Source organism: Myotis lucifugus, unplaced genomic scaffold, assembly GCF_000147115.1.
Source record: "Myotis lucifugus unplaced genomic scaffold, Myoluc2.0 scaffold_51, whole genome shotgun sequence".
In the NCBI taxonomy this organism is placed as follows: domain Eukaryota; kingdom Metazoa; phylum Chordata; class Mammalia; order Chiroptera; family Vespertilionidae; genus Myotis; species Myotis lucifugus.
The window spans coordinates 4,557,134-4,575,293 of record NW_005871099.1 but is presented as its reverse complement, the minus strand read 5'-3'; the positions used below and the strand labels follow the sequence as shown (position 1 = coordinate 4,575,293).

Below are 18,160 nucleotides of genomic sequence, written 5' to 3'. Positions count from 1 at the left end.
ATGAGGGTATGACTTTTAATAAATTATGTTCATGTAATTGCAGATTGCCAAAACATATAATAAGGTTCAGGCAGTCAAAAAAAGAAAAAGAAAGGACAAATGTCCCCCACAGTCTACTTGAACTGGGCTGCAGGGGAGCAAAGTAGCCTTCCTATAGATCTGAACTGTGCACAGGTTCATTATCAAGGAACTCAGCATGGGAGAGGAAGCTCGAGTCCTAACACACAGAGCGTGGATCTGAACCTGGGATGGTGTGACCTGCTTTCCCAAGTAAGAAAAATGAATCTAGTCTAATAAGCACTTTTTGCCTCCTGAAAATCCACAACTTCAATACTAAGAAGTGTTTCTTGTTTGGTATGCTTCTTGACAGATGGTGCCACTGTAAATTACCTCTCCTACTACCCTGCTCCATTTTTCCCTAGGTCCCACCTCTACACCCTGGCAGTCATCTATGCCTATTGACTTACTGAGTGAAACAATGGTAAATTGGATCTCTAGGGGACAGAGTAAACAATCAGTAGATTGATTTATAGTGTTTGCCAATTTCCATGGTGTAAATACTCTCACCACAGATTATTTCAAAGCTAGCAATGGTTTAACAGAGCTGGAAGTGCCTTTAGAATCATTCTGAATTGTGGTGCCCATAAATTTTGGCTGTCACAACCTTTGGAAGTTAGGAAGGATTAAAAGAAGGCTGGGCCTATCAGACATTATATCAAGATCCCTGGGGAATCTGAACATTTAACAACTTCTTAAATAAGTTGAATGCCTAATCAGGTTTGAGAAACACTGCCTGGTCTCATCTCCAGAGATCAGGCTGACTGATCTCACTGCTAAATGACCCTCTTTTGACCAAGAACTCACCTCTCTTTGTCCAGAGACTCCTCCTTGGGGCACCCCAAAGCCTTTCTCCCTACTATCCTTCAGCTTCTTCAAATTCCTGGCTAAAGGCACCGGCTCATTAAACCATGGCTTGTAGCTGGCATGAAAGCTCCCTCCTTCCCAGTTGCATCTACCATAATCCTCTTCAGGACCCAGTCTTTCCCCACAGCCTCCTCCTGGGCTCCACTAGATGGAGCTAGGCTTCCCCTCTCATCTGTCTGCTCTTCCTCCCTCTGCTCATGGCCTGGCCCTTGGTTTTGATAGGATTCTCCAGGAGTTAGGCTGATAGTAGGGAGGCTGTCAGCTCTGACGGTGGTAGTGGCTAAAGAGGGCAAAGTGCAAGATGTAGTTTTTTCTGGGATATTCTGTTGTTCCCCAAAATACTGGCCCTCTAAAAGTTTAACAGAGGCAGTCAATCACCAATGTGCCTTAAAATATATGGGCATTTGCCTTTCCCCAGAGTTTCTAGGTAAATGGCTGAAAGACCCTTTGGGGAAACCTAGGGGGAAGATCCACAGCCGTGGTTGACATTTTGGTAGGTCCTTTTCTGAAGCTTACTTAGACTTCCCTTTCAAGGGATGCGGGGCCTCTGAACTGATTCAGATCTGGGAACTGGATAAGAGGTCAGGAATCTCTATTGTGCTGTCTATTGTGTTAGCTCAGATCTGCAAATCAGTTACGACAGGGGTGGCCTTGCCATTCTCAGTCCCAAGGACCTCATGGACAATCAACCACAGCGAAGATCTATGTGGCCCTGACCACATAAAGTAATCTCCAATTTGAACTCTGACATCCTAGGATTTTCCTGTCCCCACTGAAATCAGGGAGTCCTTTATGCTATAATGGCTCGGGCTAGCATTCCTGTCTATGGAGAACAGCTACTAAAATGCTTTTCAAAGATGTAGAAGCTCCACACACTCATGCATTTTTCAAAACCTTAGTGAAGGGAGTCATTGTTGAGTGGATGGGTAAGTCACACTTGATAAATCCTCTCCAGCTAGGGCTATGGATTCTCTCTACCAAGTAGTGCTAACAATTCCTTGGTATTGTTATGTAAAATGCATTTAGAATTGGCCAACTGTGAATCTGGTTCAAGTCCACAACTGAGCAAACAGGTTTATCCCAGTTGCTGTAGATGTGGTATTTTAATTAGAATGTTAATTGGGTACACTCATAAAAATAAATTCAGACTTAAAATTATACTCTTCCTACTTCATAAAATACTTCAAGAATCCACATCAACATGTGTTCAAGATTTCCTTGATATAAATTAGCCAGTTTGAAATTATTTGGGTGTGTGAGTCTTCACCTCTCAGCAACTGGTACCCAGGATCAGCTGAGATCTTTCTGTTGCTCTAGATCAGCAGTTCTCAACCTGTGGGTCGCGACCCCTTTGGCGGTCGAACGACCCTTTCACAGGGGTCGCCTAAGACCATCCTGCATATCAGATATTTACATTACGATTCATAACAGTAGCAACAAAAATAATTTTATGGTTGGGTCACAACATGAGGAACTGTATTTAAAGGGCCAGAAGGTTGAGAACCACTGGTCTAGGTGGAGAGACAATGAGGAGTGGGGCAACTGATCTCTTGCAGTGGAAACCCCTCAGTCTGAGCCATTCAGCTTTCAGACAGGAAGAGGAGGCTGGTGCAGGTTATTTTGAGTTTTGGTGTAGGGATAATTTGAGTTTCCCAAATGCTCTCATAAATCCACATTACGATTTGTGAAGTCCCACTCTTTCTTAATCACAGACCTGTTTCAGCAAGGAGACTGGTGAGAGCTGTAGGCTCCACTGACATTAGTTTGGCAACCCTCGGATCAGCCTTTACTTTTAATTTCAGCTATTTCAGGTGTTCTGTGACAGGAGATAAGAGATTATCTCGGTCCAGTCAGAGAAAGTCCTGGGTTCCCTGCCCATATAGAGTGACACTTGAGCTATTAATTAGTTGCTTTCTTTAAACTGCTTGGATCAGCCATCCAGCTCTGTAACCACTTCTAGGATTTCATGGGAACTCAATTGATCCCTAGAGCACTTTCAGCAAAAATTCACTCAAGTTTTTCTACTGTATAATATGGGCTCCTAGATTAGCATGCTTCAAGCTACGTACATTTTCATTTTTTTCGGGTCCAATAAAGCCAGATTACAGAGAGAGAGAGAGAGAGAGAGAGAGAGAGAGAGAGAGAGAGAGAGATATTTTCCTAACATTCAAGGGAGGAATTACCTGGCATTTTAGTTTTCCTCAGCCAGAGACAGGACTCTTGTCTTCCACCAAGACCGAGACAATTGTAAATTCCTGAATTGGAGTTCAGAGGGTTCAGATGCTGGGCAAAGAAAAATGAATAATATGTTCATCACAAAACTAGCAGAACAGACTCAACCTTGGATAAACTGAATTTATGTAGGGAGAAACTGGGTTTGTCAGGGGAGGCTTTCTGATAAAGTACTGACCTTCTTCTCTCCTTGAAGGCCGAATCAGTGTGGCGGGAAAAGCTGAAAGGAGAACATTGTGTTCAGGGGGTAAAAATAAACTTGGTCAGGGGGCACCCGGACTTGAACCAGGGACCTCTTGATCTGCAGTCAAATGCTCTACCACTGAGCTATACCCCCACCTGCTTACCTAAGCCTAATAAGTACTCTAAACCTATAAAGCCACACCCTGACTGTCACCACTTTGAGATGTGTTCTTGCTAGTACTATGTCATCATATACTCTGCAAACTGGGGTTTTATCTTGGGAGTTTGACAAGATTTATATAATAAAAGAACCACATTTAGGGCTCCAGTCTACTAACAGGCCTCCCACCATCTCAAAGGAAGGTTGAACCCCCAGAAGGTGCTGTGTGTGCAAACTCACCATGTGCACAGCAGTGAGCGATGCTCACTGTCACCTCATAACAGGCTGTCTGTCTGGAATCAATGTGCTTCCCAGCATTGGAGATGGCAGTCTGCTGCAGTGCCTGACAGAATAGCTCTAAGTTTTTCTGTGAACATACAAATTCTGAGATACAGGTTTTAAGGTATTGGGCCTGTACCAAGTTTAAAAATCCAACGTTTAAGCTCAACGTGCTATCCACACAGAACTCACGGTGGTCATTACACTATTTTCTGGGCATTTGCTTTGGTTGATGTGGGTCATGAGTTAAATCATTTAAGCAATTTAATAAATTGTGTATTTATCATTCTGCTCATTTTTCAGCTAACAACCTGAGAGAAGATTACAAATCCCACCACACTTTCAGCACCGAAATTGCAAAGTTCTTGATAGTCTCCCCAGAGAAGTTGGTCATGATGCAGCCTGAGAAATTCCAGTCCAAATACGAGCCCAGGACCAACATGATGGACATCCAGGTGGGTGAGGGCGCTTGGGACATGGGACACTGTGTGCTTCTAACAAGCTCCCAATGATTCTGACTCACGTACAGTTTTGGAGCTATTGATTTAATTTGTGCCCTTACTTGTATAGATCTGAAAAAAAAGTCAGAAATTAAAATCACCCCCAAACAAAACGTACCTGATTAATGACAAAGTCACAATAATGTTTATTCTCAAGAGCCTTTTTGTGCTAAACACACTGAGACCCTCTTGATTTCTACTCTTCTTCCTCCTTATTCTGCACTTGCGGAGTCCTTCCATATGCCAGATGGAAGTATGCCATGCATGGAAAAGTGATGAAGTGACAATGAGAGAGATTTATGGTCACTGCAGCATAGACACAGGACAGAGTCAACATGTGGTCAGAACAAAAGGGAGTGCCAACAGGTGACACTTGAATCAAGGACTACTGGATATGCAGTCAAATACTCCACCCCTGTCCACAGATATCTCCTATCTGTTTACTTTCCTGATTAGAACCATTTCACCTGTGTTGTCCCACCCAAGGATCCAATGTGTATTGTAATTTCTCTTAATTTCTAGTAAACTAATGGGAACTGACTAACTGATCTTGCCTTAAAGAGAGAGAAAGAGAAATCTAAAAAGCAACATGTGAAAAAAAATTGAATTCTACAATTGACAGCTGATTTATCAATAGAAGTGATGGTATCCAGGTCACAATGGAAAAGTATTTTTATAGTGCTAAAAGAAAATAATAGCCCAACTAGAATTGTTTACAGCAGCAATTACTTTAAATACAAATTTATTAAAAACTCCAATTAAGCCCTGGCTGGTTTGGCTCAGTGGATAGAGCATCGGCATGTGGACTGAAGGGTCCCAGGTTCGATTCTGGTCGGGGGCACATGCCTGGGTTGCGGGCTTGATCCCCAGTGGGAGACGTGCAGGGGGGCAGCCAATCAGTGATTCTCTGTCATCATTGATGTTTATGTCTCTCTCTCCCTCTCCCTTCCTCCCTGAAGTCAATAAAGACATATTTAAAAAAAGAACACACACAAAAACTCCAATTAAAATATAAGATTTTCAGACTGAATGAGAAAAATCTATTAGCTACATATGTGATTGTCACCTTAAATATGGGGACACAGAAAAGTGGAGAGTGGAAGTATAAATAAAGATATATTATGCAAATACTAAACAAAAAGGCTGGTATAGCAATATTAATATGAAAAATAGATTTAAGTCAGTAAGCATTCCTACAGATAAAAGGAATATTTTAAAATGATAAAGAAGTCAATCCATCAGGAATATATTGCAATTCTAAATCTAAATGCACCCAATAACATAGTGTCAAATACATAAAACAAAAATGAACAGAGCTAAAAGAAGAAATAGACAAATTCTCAACCATAGTGGGAGGTTTTAACACAGCTTTTTCAATAGCTAATAAAACAGGCAAATAAAATATCAGTAAGAATGTGGAGAATCTGAATAACAGAACCAGCAAACATGACCTAATTGATTTTATATATATGTATATGTTATTTTCACAAAAACCAGGATACAAGCAAGAGGGAAAAGATGTAATAATAAAGGGGGCACCGACTGGCTGGTATGCTAGGTGGTTAGAGCACAAGCCTGTGCACTGGAGGGTCACAGGTTTGATTCCTGGTCAGGGGCATGTACTTGGGTTGCAGGTTTGGCCCCTGCTCTCCTGTTAGGGCATGAGCGGGAGGCAACCAATCGATGTGTGTCTCTCACATGGGTGTGTCTCTCTCTCACATCGATGTTTCTCTCCCTCTCCCTCACTCTCTTCCCTCCTCTCTCCCTTCCACTCTCTCTAAAATTCAATGGAAAAAATATTCTCACTACTTGGTTGAGGATTAAAAAATTCTTTTAAATATATATTTTTATTTACTTCAGAGAGGAAGAGAGAGATAGAAACATCAATGATGACAGGGAATCATTGATTGGCTGCCTCCTGCACATTGGACCAAGCCCACAACCCAGGCATGTGCCCTTGACCAGAATCAAACCTGGGACCCTTCGGTCCACAGGCTGACGCTCTATCCACCAAGCCAAACTGGCTAAAAAGACTTTTTTAAACTAAGGGGGACACAAAGGGATCCTGGGGGTGGGGGTGTTCTATTTTTGAGCTGATGATCCATTTGTGGGTATCTATAAGTATTTATTCAAAAGTACTAAATTATATATATATAAATTTCAGACATTGCTGGTGGAATGCACATCCATGTATCTTTTCCGGAGAGACATTTGGCAAATAAAGGCTTAAAATATGTATGTGTAAAAATTCCATGTCCAGGAACTTATGCTAAAAGCAAAACCAGATGAAAAACAGAGATGCATCTTTAACAAGACCCTTTGCAAGTTGTCTGCAAGGGTGGAAATTAAAAACTGCATAGATGTCCAAAAAAGGAGGGTTGGCTAAATAAATTGTAGTAACAGCTGTACGGGAGAATACTATGTAGCCACTAGGAAAGGTGTCCTAAAAGTTTATTTTTACTTGCATAAAAAAGTAATCAAGGCTTTTTAATGTTAAAGACATAATACAACAGGAAGAATCCTTTCATTTTTGTAAGAAAATTATATGCATTTTGTAAACATATATTACCCCTGAAATGACCTATTTGCTTTTCTCCAGACATTTAGTTTTGCTAAAATAAAAAAATAAACCATTCAAATTGCCTATGCCACTTACACAAGAGGTGCTTTTATCTCTGAAAATATAACTCCAACAAGAATTGAAATGGGTCAGTGGAGACAGTTCTCGACTGCCGGCATCGCACCTGCCTTCTTCCCAGTGCTTTGCAGGGAGAACCCTGAATCCAGGCTGGTGGTCTCATAGGCAGAGACATGCTGATTCAGGGTCTCTGACCTCATTTTGGCGACTCCAATGGTTTTATTATTTGAGGAAGTCTTCACATTTCCACAGAACCAGATAGATTTGCTTACAAAGCTTCTGTCCCTACTCCACTGGACATTCCAAGTGTGTCATGTTGTTCGTGCAATTACTAGAAAGAGGGTGAAGACAGCTGTATCAGTTGGTGGGGATTTTTGCAAAGTGCTGAAAAATACTCCGCTTGATTTAAGAAAAGAATTGATTGAAAACATATCACAGAATTGCTAGGCAGCAGAGCACACGGCTTGGGAAAGACGGGACCAAGTAAGCCTCAGAGATTCTGAAGTCCGCCTCAGAGACTGCTACAGCAATGTCACTGTGAGGCCAGCGTGGTCAGGAGCTGCATCTGCACGGTCAGCACTAGCCATTCTGGTGCTGTCTCTTGTTCGTGGCTTAACCTCCAAGAAGAGAACATCTGCACGAGCCACTAGTGTCTGGGCGGGCCCACCCCATAGTTACGAAAGGTCTTAGGTTCCGGTCCTAACAGACGGTAGCCAGAGAAAACTGGGATGTTATTGTGAGGGGGATATGGATATTGAGAAGCCAAACCAAAAAAACCCCAAACCCTCCCATATGTACAACATCGGTTATTACTGAGACACTTGCATCAAGAAATGTATAGGAATGGTTGCTGTGTTTACAATATAGAAATAGCTATTGTCACAACTGGATGTCTGAGAGAATGGGGACTTCAGGATTTCAGTGTTTTCCTGTTCTTTATCCTTTGCATCTGCCCAATATCCCTTTGAACTCAGTATCAAGGATGTTTTTCTTATTACAAATCTTAACTTATTGGATAAAAAGCAGAAAGGGTAGGCCATCACAGACATTCAAATGAGAGATGTCTAAGTGTGTAATGTTTAATGAGCTAAACATTACAAAAGAGCTTTGGGGATTACTACAAATATAAAAACATATAAACATATAGGTAGAACTTGGCAACTAGAAACCACCCCCATCTTCTACCTGACTACTCAGGGAGACTTTTTTTCCCCCTGTATTTTTTTAAAATATATTTTTATTTATTTCAGAGAGGAAGGGAGAGAGAGAGAGAGATAGAAACATCAATGATGAAAGAGGATGATTGTTTGGGTGCCTGCACGCCCCCTACTGGGGATCAAGACACAACCCAGGCATGTGCCCTTGCCTGGAAGGCGGGACCCTTCAGTCTGCAGGCCCATGCTCTATCCACTGAGTCAAACCAGCTAGGGTTTAGAGAGACATTTTGCATCTAAGTATTTTATCATCCCTCACACCATTACCTGGGTAACAGGAAAAACCTCCAATAAAGGTTAAGGTGAGGGCAAGATGTAGCAACTTGTCTTTGAAGTTTGAGGTGTCCTGACATCCTCTGAAACTCACTGGAGTGGCTGTCACTGGAGTGGCAATCCATACAAGAGATGGGGGACTGTGAACCCAACTAGGATCGCAATTTGACAATTCTGCCTTTGTTTTCGGACAATCCGCCATCAGTAGTCATAGGGAAGTCTGCCCATTTCCATTTGTGTCAGAAGAGCGTGTAGACAGACACTTGAGCTTTCCATTGTATGTCTTTGAGCTTCCCAATGCTGTCAGTCTGGGCTCAGCCTTTCGTCCTGTTCTGTAACAGCAGCTGGCCCTGGAAAGTTATCTTTCAGTGGGAACTTTATGCTAAGAAGGAGTGATGCTCAAAATATTTAATGACTGCTACAGCACAGACATTCACCAGCCAGAATGGAGGCTAGCCGTAAACATCCATTAAGGGCCTATCAGATGAATAAACTGCCTCCAACCCACGTGGGCAGTGCCATCTATGTGATCGATGACTCAGCCATTTTATGACTGAGCGCCTTGAGTTCCCAGATTCTCAGCCCTGAAGAATCAGCTGGGTTTCCACTTTCTTCCGTTCCAAATAGGACAGAAAACCAACCCCACGCCCACTCCCTCTCCTTTCAGGTCTTTTGCCTGCAACCCACTCCAGTTGCAGAAGCCCAGGTACATTGTCGCAGACACAGGAAGTGGTTCTGTCTACTGAGAAAGATGAGACAGTCGTCTGCGGGTCCGGGAGCTCATGGCACGGAAGGAAGGTGAGATGCGGGTCACAAAGCAGGGGTGATCGATCCAAAGGAACCCAGCCCACCTAGGCTCTTTGGGACAGCGTAACACTGGGGCTAGGGACACCACAACCCCAACAGCGCTGCCAACCCTGTCTCTGCGTGTAGTCTGAGTCGGGGGCACCTGTTTGGCCAGAAGTGCCAGTGGGACAGAGGAAGAAAATAACCTTCCATTTTGGCTTCTGCGGCTGCCAGCAGAGCCGTCGCCAAGGCTTACACAATTGGGGAACCTCAAAACAAGGAAAGAGGGTACAGGAGCAGACTTACTGCAATCAACATTTACATTGGACAAAAGGGGAAGCGCATTCAGTTATAGAGATTGGGTATGCAAATGAAACTGCCATGCCTTCTTTACCTTTGGCTACAGCCCGGGCCTCCTTCTAGATGCCAATTTTCAGTATTCAACAGCCTTATACAAGAACGTTACATAAAAAAACACCCCAACAGTCAGTGGTACACAACAAGCATTCCAGGAGTAGGGAATGTTCCTCGCTAAGGCCTTGGCTCCCAGTCCATTGTTCCACGTGATTCTTGGGTCCATCCTCTCAGGGGTCTTACTTTTCCATCATCTTCCTTTGTAATTTCTGAAGAGATTATTGGAAAATATGTCCTTTTTGTTGACTGAGCAGTCTTCTCAACTTGTTTCCCACCTGGCCAGAGTTCTTTTTACCTCCCAGCCTCAGTATCTTTTAGCCCTGAGCTGTTGATGTTTTGTCAATAAAGCTTTCTCAAGAAATGTGTGGGTTTCTTATGTATTTTACTCCATGTATCAAAAGCCATGATCACAATTCTTTTTGACATATGCTCTCCCTCCAGCTCATGCATAATTATTTGGACACATCACAGTTCTGTAAGACCACAGCCCTAATCTTTCTAGGAACACTTTTGTCCAACTGAGAGGATATACTTGGCACCACCTTAATGCTTTTTGTGCTCTTAATAAAATGCATTAAAGCTATGAGCGCATTAAAGCTTGATTTGGTCTTAGACTATGTCTTACGGGAAGGCTCTGGATTTTGGCTTTTTCCTAAAGCAGGGGTCCTCAAACTACCGCCCGCCGAAAACATTTATCCAGCCCGCCGGGTGTTTTTGCTGCCGCTGCCTGTTGCTTAGCAGCCAACCCGTCCCGGGCCCGCAGTGCGCATGTGTGGAATGTTGCGCCGCACTCTCCGACTCCCCTCCTTCTCTCTGTCTCTCGACTCCTCCTCTCAGTCTCGGGTGTGATCGGAGGAGTCACGAGCTTGCCTGTGCAGAGCCTGCTGCTGCCTGAGGACCGAGGTAAGAACAAGTTAGGATTTATTTTTTTTTGAAGTTAGGAGGTCTATTTTTTTTTATTTTGCAGTTAGTAGGGCCTTTTTTTTTTTTTGAAGTTAGGAGAGCCTTTTTTTTTGAAGTTTTGTTTTTTTTACTTCAAAATAAGATATGTGCAGTGTGCATAGGAATTTGTTCATAGTTTTTTTTTAAACTATAGTCCGTCCCTCCAATGGTCTGAGGGACAGTGAACTGGCCCCCTGTTTAAAAAGTTTGAGGACCCCTGTCCTAAAGTGATATAATAATGGCCTCACCTTTGTTTTTGAAGAGAATGGTTTCATTTTTCCAACTACTCCATTTCTGAGCTATGTATATTGCTTCTAAATTCTAATTACAAACCACTAAGTTCTCTTCTGAACTCAGATTTTTTTGTAGCACCTTGTCAAAAACAGCCTGTGACAAATAGCTTGTGCATTCAACATTTTGCCTTGAAATAGCTTATTCCCAACTCTATAATATCTTTGCTGCTTTCTAGGTTATCTTGAGGCTGTTTTTCCTGTCCTTGATATTTTCCCTGCAGACTAACAGCTTCCTTGCCACCCACTGCTTCATCATGAAGCCATTACATGTATTTTAATATTTTGTCACTTCAGGAGCCCCTTCTACCTATCAATTTCAGTATTTGTTAGTCTTATTCACAATAACATTGCATAATAAGCCACCCCCAAAAGTGATGACACACAACGATAAGCATTTATTCTCATGCCAGTGGGTTTGCAGGTTGAATGGGAACCAGCTGATCTAGGCTGGGCTTGCCTGGGTGGGTCAGCTACAAGCTGCAGGTCTAACTGGCCTTGGTTCCTCTTGGGGAGCTGGGCTCAGGGTAGAGCCATGTTCCACGCTGAGGCCCTGGCTGAGGGAGAGCAGCATACAGGGTAAGCACATCTCACAGTAATGGTGGAAGTATGCAGAGCAAACCCAACTCTGCAAGTAGATTTCAAGTCCCTGCTTGCATCACATCTGCTAACATCCTATTGGCCAAAACAAGTCACATGGTGTGCCAGTTATCAATGTATTGACTCTCCTCTCTAAGCTCACCCTTCCATTTTGGCTCTAATAGACTGATTCTTTCAGTATCTCTCCTTTAAGAGAGCACAATGTTAACAGTTGTCAGTAGAGGACGCTGGAGAGATGTTGCACAAAAGAGGGGGCTTCTCTCCCAGTTCTAGCTGCACGTTCTTGCCATCCTCCCTGGCTTCTGCTGTGCTTGGTCAGTGGTGCAGGCGTGTGAGGACACATGGTGGTGCCCTGCCTCAGGCACACACCCAGAGAAGGAAGCCCCTTTGTGGCCTGGCAGCTCCACTGGACTGCTGACCTCCTCCATGCTCCCCATCCCAACTCCCTCTATGCACCCACGTGGCAGCCTGGGCTTGCCTTGGCCAAGATCTGGCTCCCATGCCCTCCAGGTGTGGACACTGCACACTCCAGTCCTCACACTTCCAAGTGGCTCACCTGTGTCCCTGAAGGCTGCTTCCTCTTGCCTGGCAATTGTGAACAGGTCTGGCTGGGACAACTGGCGGGTGAGCTGCAACCGCACCTTCCCTGATGAGGTCTGAATCCTAGCTTTGGGGAAGGGTCACCCTTCTAAGTTTGTTCTTGCTTGGGGCCCTCACTTCAGAGGTACCTTTAGAGTTTTCTTTGAACCTTTGTAATTACTCTCCTTTTATAGCACAATAATTATTTATATTAAACTTTCCCGGTTTAAGTATGGTTTCTGTCTCCTGAGTGCCCCAGACTGATACATATGGCCCAGCCCAGAGCAAAGGGGTGCAGAGCACACAAAACCCACTAAAGACATTGCTATTTAGTAGAATGTGGTATCAAGGTCATTTATCTGTATTTGGCAATAAAGCAAGTTGCCACCAGGGGGCACCCGGATTTGAACCGGGGACCTGTTGATCTGCAGTCAAATGCTCTACCCCTGAGCTACACCCCCTTGCATAGTAAAAACTCCTCCTTACCTTACTTCACCTGTGTAACCCAAACATTCCATAGTGTACAGTAAGTTCTATTCATTCCTGGTTGGCTGATGAAACTGGCGGACCCATCACAGACTGACTGGAGATCCCTCTCTGGCCATGAGCTCACCTTTCCATTCCCCAGAGACCCCTCCCTTTTCTCACAGACATGTTTTCACTCTAGCTCCTGTGGGGCAGCACCAGGTTTGAGAACCTGAGTCCCCATATCCTGCCTTCCTTCCCTCCTCCCTCAGCTCTACCCCATCCTCCCAGCCTCACTGCCACCCCCACCTCCTCCTTGCTTCACCCCTTCCTTCTCCTCCCTTCTGGCTTCTTCACATCTTTCACTCTGCACTCCTGCCTCCTCTCCCTGGCCTAGTCCCTGCCGGGGCCATCTCCTAGGGTCTTGGCTGAACCCAGGGGAGACAACACTAGAGTAGCAGAAACCCCTGAATCCTGGGAAAACAACCCAGGAACTAGGGTGAGGCCCACAGCCCCCTACCACCAGCTGCCTGTGGGCAGAGGTCCCTCTTTCCCTCCGCCCCACGTGCCCATTTCCACGTGCCCATTTCTCTCCGCAGACCTTCATTCACATGGTGAAGACACACACCAGTCCTTCCTGAAAGGCACAGGCCCTAAAGACACCAAGGATTTAGAGGAAGGACAGTAATCTCAGGGGTATGTTACATGGCATCCAAGACCAGTGATATTCACATTAGGGAGACCACAGAGGGCACTGAGCTACGCAATGGAAGATCAAGGCAAAAGGGGAGGCCTTTTCTCATTCCTGTGCAGTTTACTTATCTCATTACTTTGTTATGCAGGGAACATATTTCACTCTAAAACTATAATCTAAATTCTAAATAAGTACTTACTCCAGTGAGAACCAATCGTTGCTCTCTCCAGCATGTTTCCAACATAATCAACCTGCTACCATGTTACTGGCTGCTTGTCCAGCCTATAAAATAACACCTTGTTATTAGGGGATGCAATAGTTTGTATGGAAAACAATACAGTAATTAATAAATAATAATACAAGAACAAACTGTTTCAAATATTCACAACTGTAAACCTACTTTCCCCCCACCCTGTATATGACAGGAGACTAAGCACATCAACTCAATAGGTAAGGAGAAAGTTGATAAAGTTCAATAACGAATCATGATTTAAAAAAACAACAACCTCATAGCAAGTTACGAATAGAAATAAATTTCCTTAACTTGATGAGTAGAACCCCCCATTAACCTCCAGCAAATACAATACACGAGAAGCAGTCCTGTTAGATTCATAAACATGGAGGCCTATCATCACCCTTACTATTCAATATTGTACGGAGGGTCCTAGCCTCTATAAGAAAACAAGAAAATGAAAAGAAAGGAAGGATTGAAAAGAGACAAACTGTCCTTATTAGTAGATACTATGATTGCCAACACTAAAAGTAGAGAAAAATCATTAGAACCAAGATAGTTCAGCTAGATTGCTCAATGCAAAATCAAAATACAAAAATGAGTATCATTCCTCATAAACCAGCAGTAACCAGCTAGATGATGAATTAGGGTAAAAATCCTCTTAATAACAAAAAAAAAAATCATAAGGTAACTAGAAATAAAGTAACATAAGTTCTTTATTGACAAAATTATAAAATAATTTTGCTGAAGGTTATAAAGGAAACCTGAATTAATGGAGATGATTCCATAGTCATGGGTGGGGAACTCAATATTATAAGAATGCCAATCCTCTTCAATTCAACAATGTGGTTCATTGTAATTTCAGCAAAGATTGAAAAGGACTCCATTAGAACTTGAAAAAACAGGTTTAAGACCAGCGGTGACAATTTAAGGTATGAAAACAAGGTTGGACATGTTCTGCCACATGGCAAGACTTATAAAGTGAATGTAATCAAACTAGTGAGCATAGGAATAGATAGACAAATGAACGGAACAGGACATGTGGCCCATGCATATGTGGGAACTTGGTATATGAAAAGGGAAACTGTGATGATTAATTTTATGTGTCGACTTGAATGGAAGAAGGGATGCCCAGAGAGCTGGTAAAACATAACTTCCAAGTGTGTCTGTGAGGGTGTTTCCAGAAGAGATTAGCATAAAGAAGATGAACTTGCCCTGACCGGTTTGGCTCAGTGGATAGAGCGTAGGCCTGTGGACTGAAGGGTCCCAGGTTCGATTCTGGTCAAGGGCATGTACCTTGGTTGCTGACACAACCCCGGTGGGGAGTGTGCAGGAGGCAGCTGATCGATGTATCTCTCTCATCGATGTTTCTCTCTATCCCTCTCCCTTCCTCTCTGTAAAAAATCAATAAAATATATTTTTTTTAAAAAAAGAAGAAGATGGACTTCACCAATGTGGGTGGGCGTCATCTGGTCTGTTGAGGGGCCCAGAAGAACAGAGGCTGAGGAAGGGTGAATCTGCTCTCTGTTGAGCTGGGACATATCCATTTTCTCCTGCCGTGGGACATTAAGTGCTCAGTTTATGCTTGTGGTCCCAGCATAAATAGAAATAGCATTTCCTTTCACCCTCAAAAGTTTCCTGGATGATAAATATATGGTCCCCCTATATATATTGAAAATGGAGTCACAAACTAGTGGGGAAAGTACCAAATTATTCAACATATGGTACTGAAATAACTGGTTTCCATATTGAAAAACATTTTTGAACCCTCGCCAAACAGAATGGTGGATTCCAGGTGAATTAAAGACCTTAATATGAAAACTTTAAAACAATTTGAATTAAAAATGTGAATCTTTATACTCTCAGGGAAGGATTTCTTAACACAAGAGGCACAAACAACATTTAGAATGTCTTGTCTCCATTGGGATAAAAAGTAAAATGTTATTTTAACTGTGGTAACAGTTGTCTCTCAATGGTGAGAGACGTGTACACCTGAGATATTTCACTTGAGCCCTGCCTCTCAGTGTTATGGAAGAAATGCTTTATCTTCTCTTTCATTTCCAGAACTCATGCAAACACTCCTAACAGCCAATACACGTCAGTGTGGAAATTGCAGAATTATGTATTTGCTCCCCATTTCTTTGGCCAGGATACTAAAGTAATGTATATTTAGTGGCTGCCATTTATCAATGACAATTTTTGCTATTTCCTTCCACAGTGATTAAGAAACATATTCCTCCTCCAACTGAAGCAGCATGTGGATTAGCGTTCAGCAGGAGCAGGCTCTGCTGTGGCACTGCCCACCCTGCTGCATACAGCTGGGGGAGGCCGAGCCAACCCCGACATTCCCTTCTCACATCTACATGGCTCGTGAAGTACGAGTTAATGAAATGGAATGTGTCTTCTTCCTTGGCAGAACTTGGCAGTGATGAACAGAATAAAGATCTGTGCACACATATGCCAAGGGCTGATCTGCACTCTGCACGTCAGTAAATTCACCCAGAATTCATCATCCAGTGAGATGGATCTGCCTTAGCAGGTCTCTATGGAGAGGGAGAGGCTGCAGACAGAGAGAGCTTGAAGGAGGTCTGATGACCACCCTGAGTGGGGCGGGAGTGAGAATGGAAGGGCTTTTCTTTAAGAAAGAAAGGATGATAGGGGAGGAGATCTGGAGTGTGGATGGGTAAAGCCGTGGAAACCTTTGGGAATGTGGGGCATGCAGAAGAAACACTGGTGAACAGGCACCCTCGGTGTGGCTGCAGTGTGAAAGTGTCTGGTCCCAGGTGTGTGAAGGTCTACAGCAGTGGCTCTCAAAGTATGGCCCTGGGACCAGCAGCATCAGCATGACCTGAAAAGTTGTTCATCAGAAACTTTTAGGGTGGGACTGTCATCTTTGTTTTAGTAAGCACTCCAGATGAATGTTAGGATTCTGATGCACATAAAATTAAGGACCACTCGTCTACAGCGGAGTTCAGAGTATGAGCAGTTGACTGCGGTCCTTGGTTTCAATCCTGGCTCTCCCCACCAGCTCTGGCTAGTCCTGAGACTGGTGCTAGAATTCTCAGCCTATCCCCTACTTGGGTATTTCAGTACCGGAGTCTTCCAGCAGGTGGCGAAAAAGGAAGCAGATGTAGATCCATGACAGGTGTTTCTCCAAGTGGGGTTTCCTGACCCTCCATACGGAGCTTGTTCCTAACGCCAGATCATGTTTGACAAGTTCCCAATATGATTCCCGAGTACAGGAAATCTGAGACAGGCCCCTTCCAGCTATAATTGTCAGTGCTTTTCCAGAAAGGGCAGGCAGGTGGCTATAGCAAAGGGAACCTGGTGCTTGCTTTGCATCAGGAAGATAAATTGCAGTGAGGCAGGCTTGGTAGCTTTCAGGAGGCCCAACCTGAATGAACAGTGGTGGCAACATTTTATAGGAATATTGGGCATGACTACATAGGCAAAAGGTATTACTTAGGTGTATGTCTGTAGCTCAAGTGTAGAGTATTTGACTGCAGACCAAGAGGTCCCTGGTTCAAATTCAGATACCCCCTCCTAGCTCTCACTCTTGCTCACTAGAGCTGATGTTGAAGATTTAACGTCTTTCCCTAGTCCAGCCTTGGGATACTGAGCCCTCTCAAATCTGTAAAAAAGTCAGGGGTAACTTAAAACCCTGTCACTGAACACTATAGTCCAAGAATGATAGGCTGCTCCAACTCTGACTTTTTATTTCACTTATCACAGTTCTTGTTCTTCATAGACTAGTTAGGTTCACTTTTTCTTCTTCTTTGTTTTTAATCCTCACCCGAGGATATTTTTCCATTGATTTTTTAAGAAAGTGTGGAAGAAAGAGGGAAAGACAGAGAGAAATATCGATGTGGATTGGTTGTCCTGCAGGAGCCCTGACCAGGGCCGGGGCTGGGGAGGAGCCTGCAACCGAGGTACATGCCCTTGACTGGAACAGAACCGGGACTCTTTGGTCTGCAGGCTGCGCTCTATCCATTGAGCCAAACCGGCTAGGGCAGGTTCACTTTTTCTATATTTTTTCCCCCCAAGGTTAAAATGAAGTTGTTGTTGTTTTAAAAACTGTTTGTGAAATTGCTATTTTATCTTCATTTCTACATGTTTTCATTTCCCCAAATCAGTGGTGTGCTGGTAAATGTTTAACAACCAGCTCTTGGGGAACGGGCATTGCTGATGCTTAATGTTTCCCAATTTCATGGTGTAAATAATCCCACCACGGCCAATTTTAAGCTACAAACCATAGTCACTGAACATGGAGTTGGGAAGATATGCTCCCAAGTGACTCTGGTGCAAGCCAGCTCAAGCACACCACTGTCTCCAATCCATCTCCCTCACTCAATCCTGTGCAGAAAACAGTCACCCGAGATGCAATGACGCGCGGCCAATGCTGTGGTGAGCGAGAGAGCGGGGCGACGGGTGAGGATGCGCCAAGGTCTGGCAGCCACTCCCGCGCACCTACGACCGCAGCCTGCGCCGCCGGCCCCTCTCCACCCCCTGAAGGACCCGCTCTCCTCGTCGCGACACGAATGGCGAACGAGACACGAGAGGCACTGAACAGGAACATAAGGGACAAAAGAGGAGGAAAAGTAATTCAGCAGAATATGTCGCTATGTTGTCTGACAAGATATGTTGAGATCAGTTACTAATATTATGCTGTAATAGCAGATATGCGTTAGTGGAGGGCGGTAGTTCGAGGCCATGTAACGTGTGACTGTGAGAATGAATGTTAACAGAGATCGCGAT

At 43.8% G+C, this 18,160-nt stretch overlaps 2 non-coding genes across 2 annotated transcripts; both read right to left on the bottom strand.

Moving 5' to 3' along the window:
* Positions 1-3,421: 3,421 nt before the first annotated feature.
* On the bottom strand, positions 3,422-3,493 carry TRNAC-GCA. Its single transcript has one exon. It is a non-coding gene; the product is annotated as a tRNA-Cys (tRNA).
* Positions 3,494-12,403: 8,910 nt separating this feature from the next.
* On the bottom strand, positions 12,404-12,475 carry TRNAC-GCA. Its single transcript has one exon. It is a non-coding gene; the product is annotated as a tRNA-Cys (tRNA).
* Between the last annotated feature and the right edge of the window lie 5,685 nt (positions 12,476-18,160).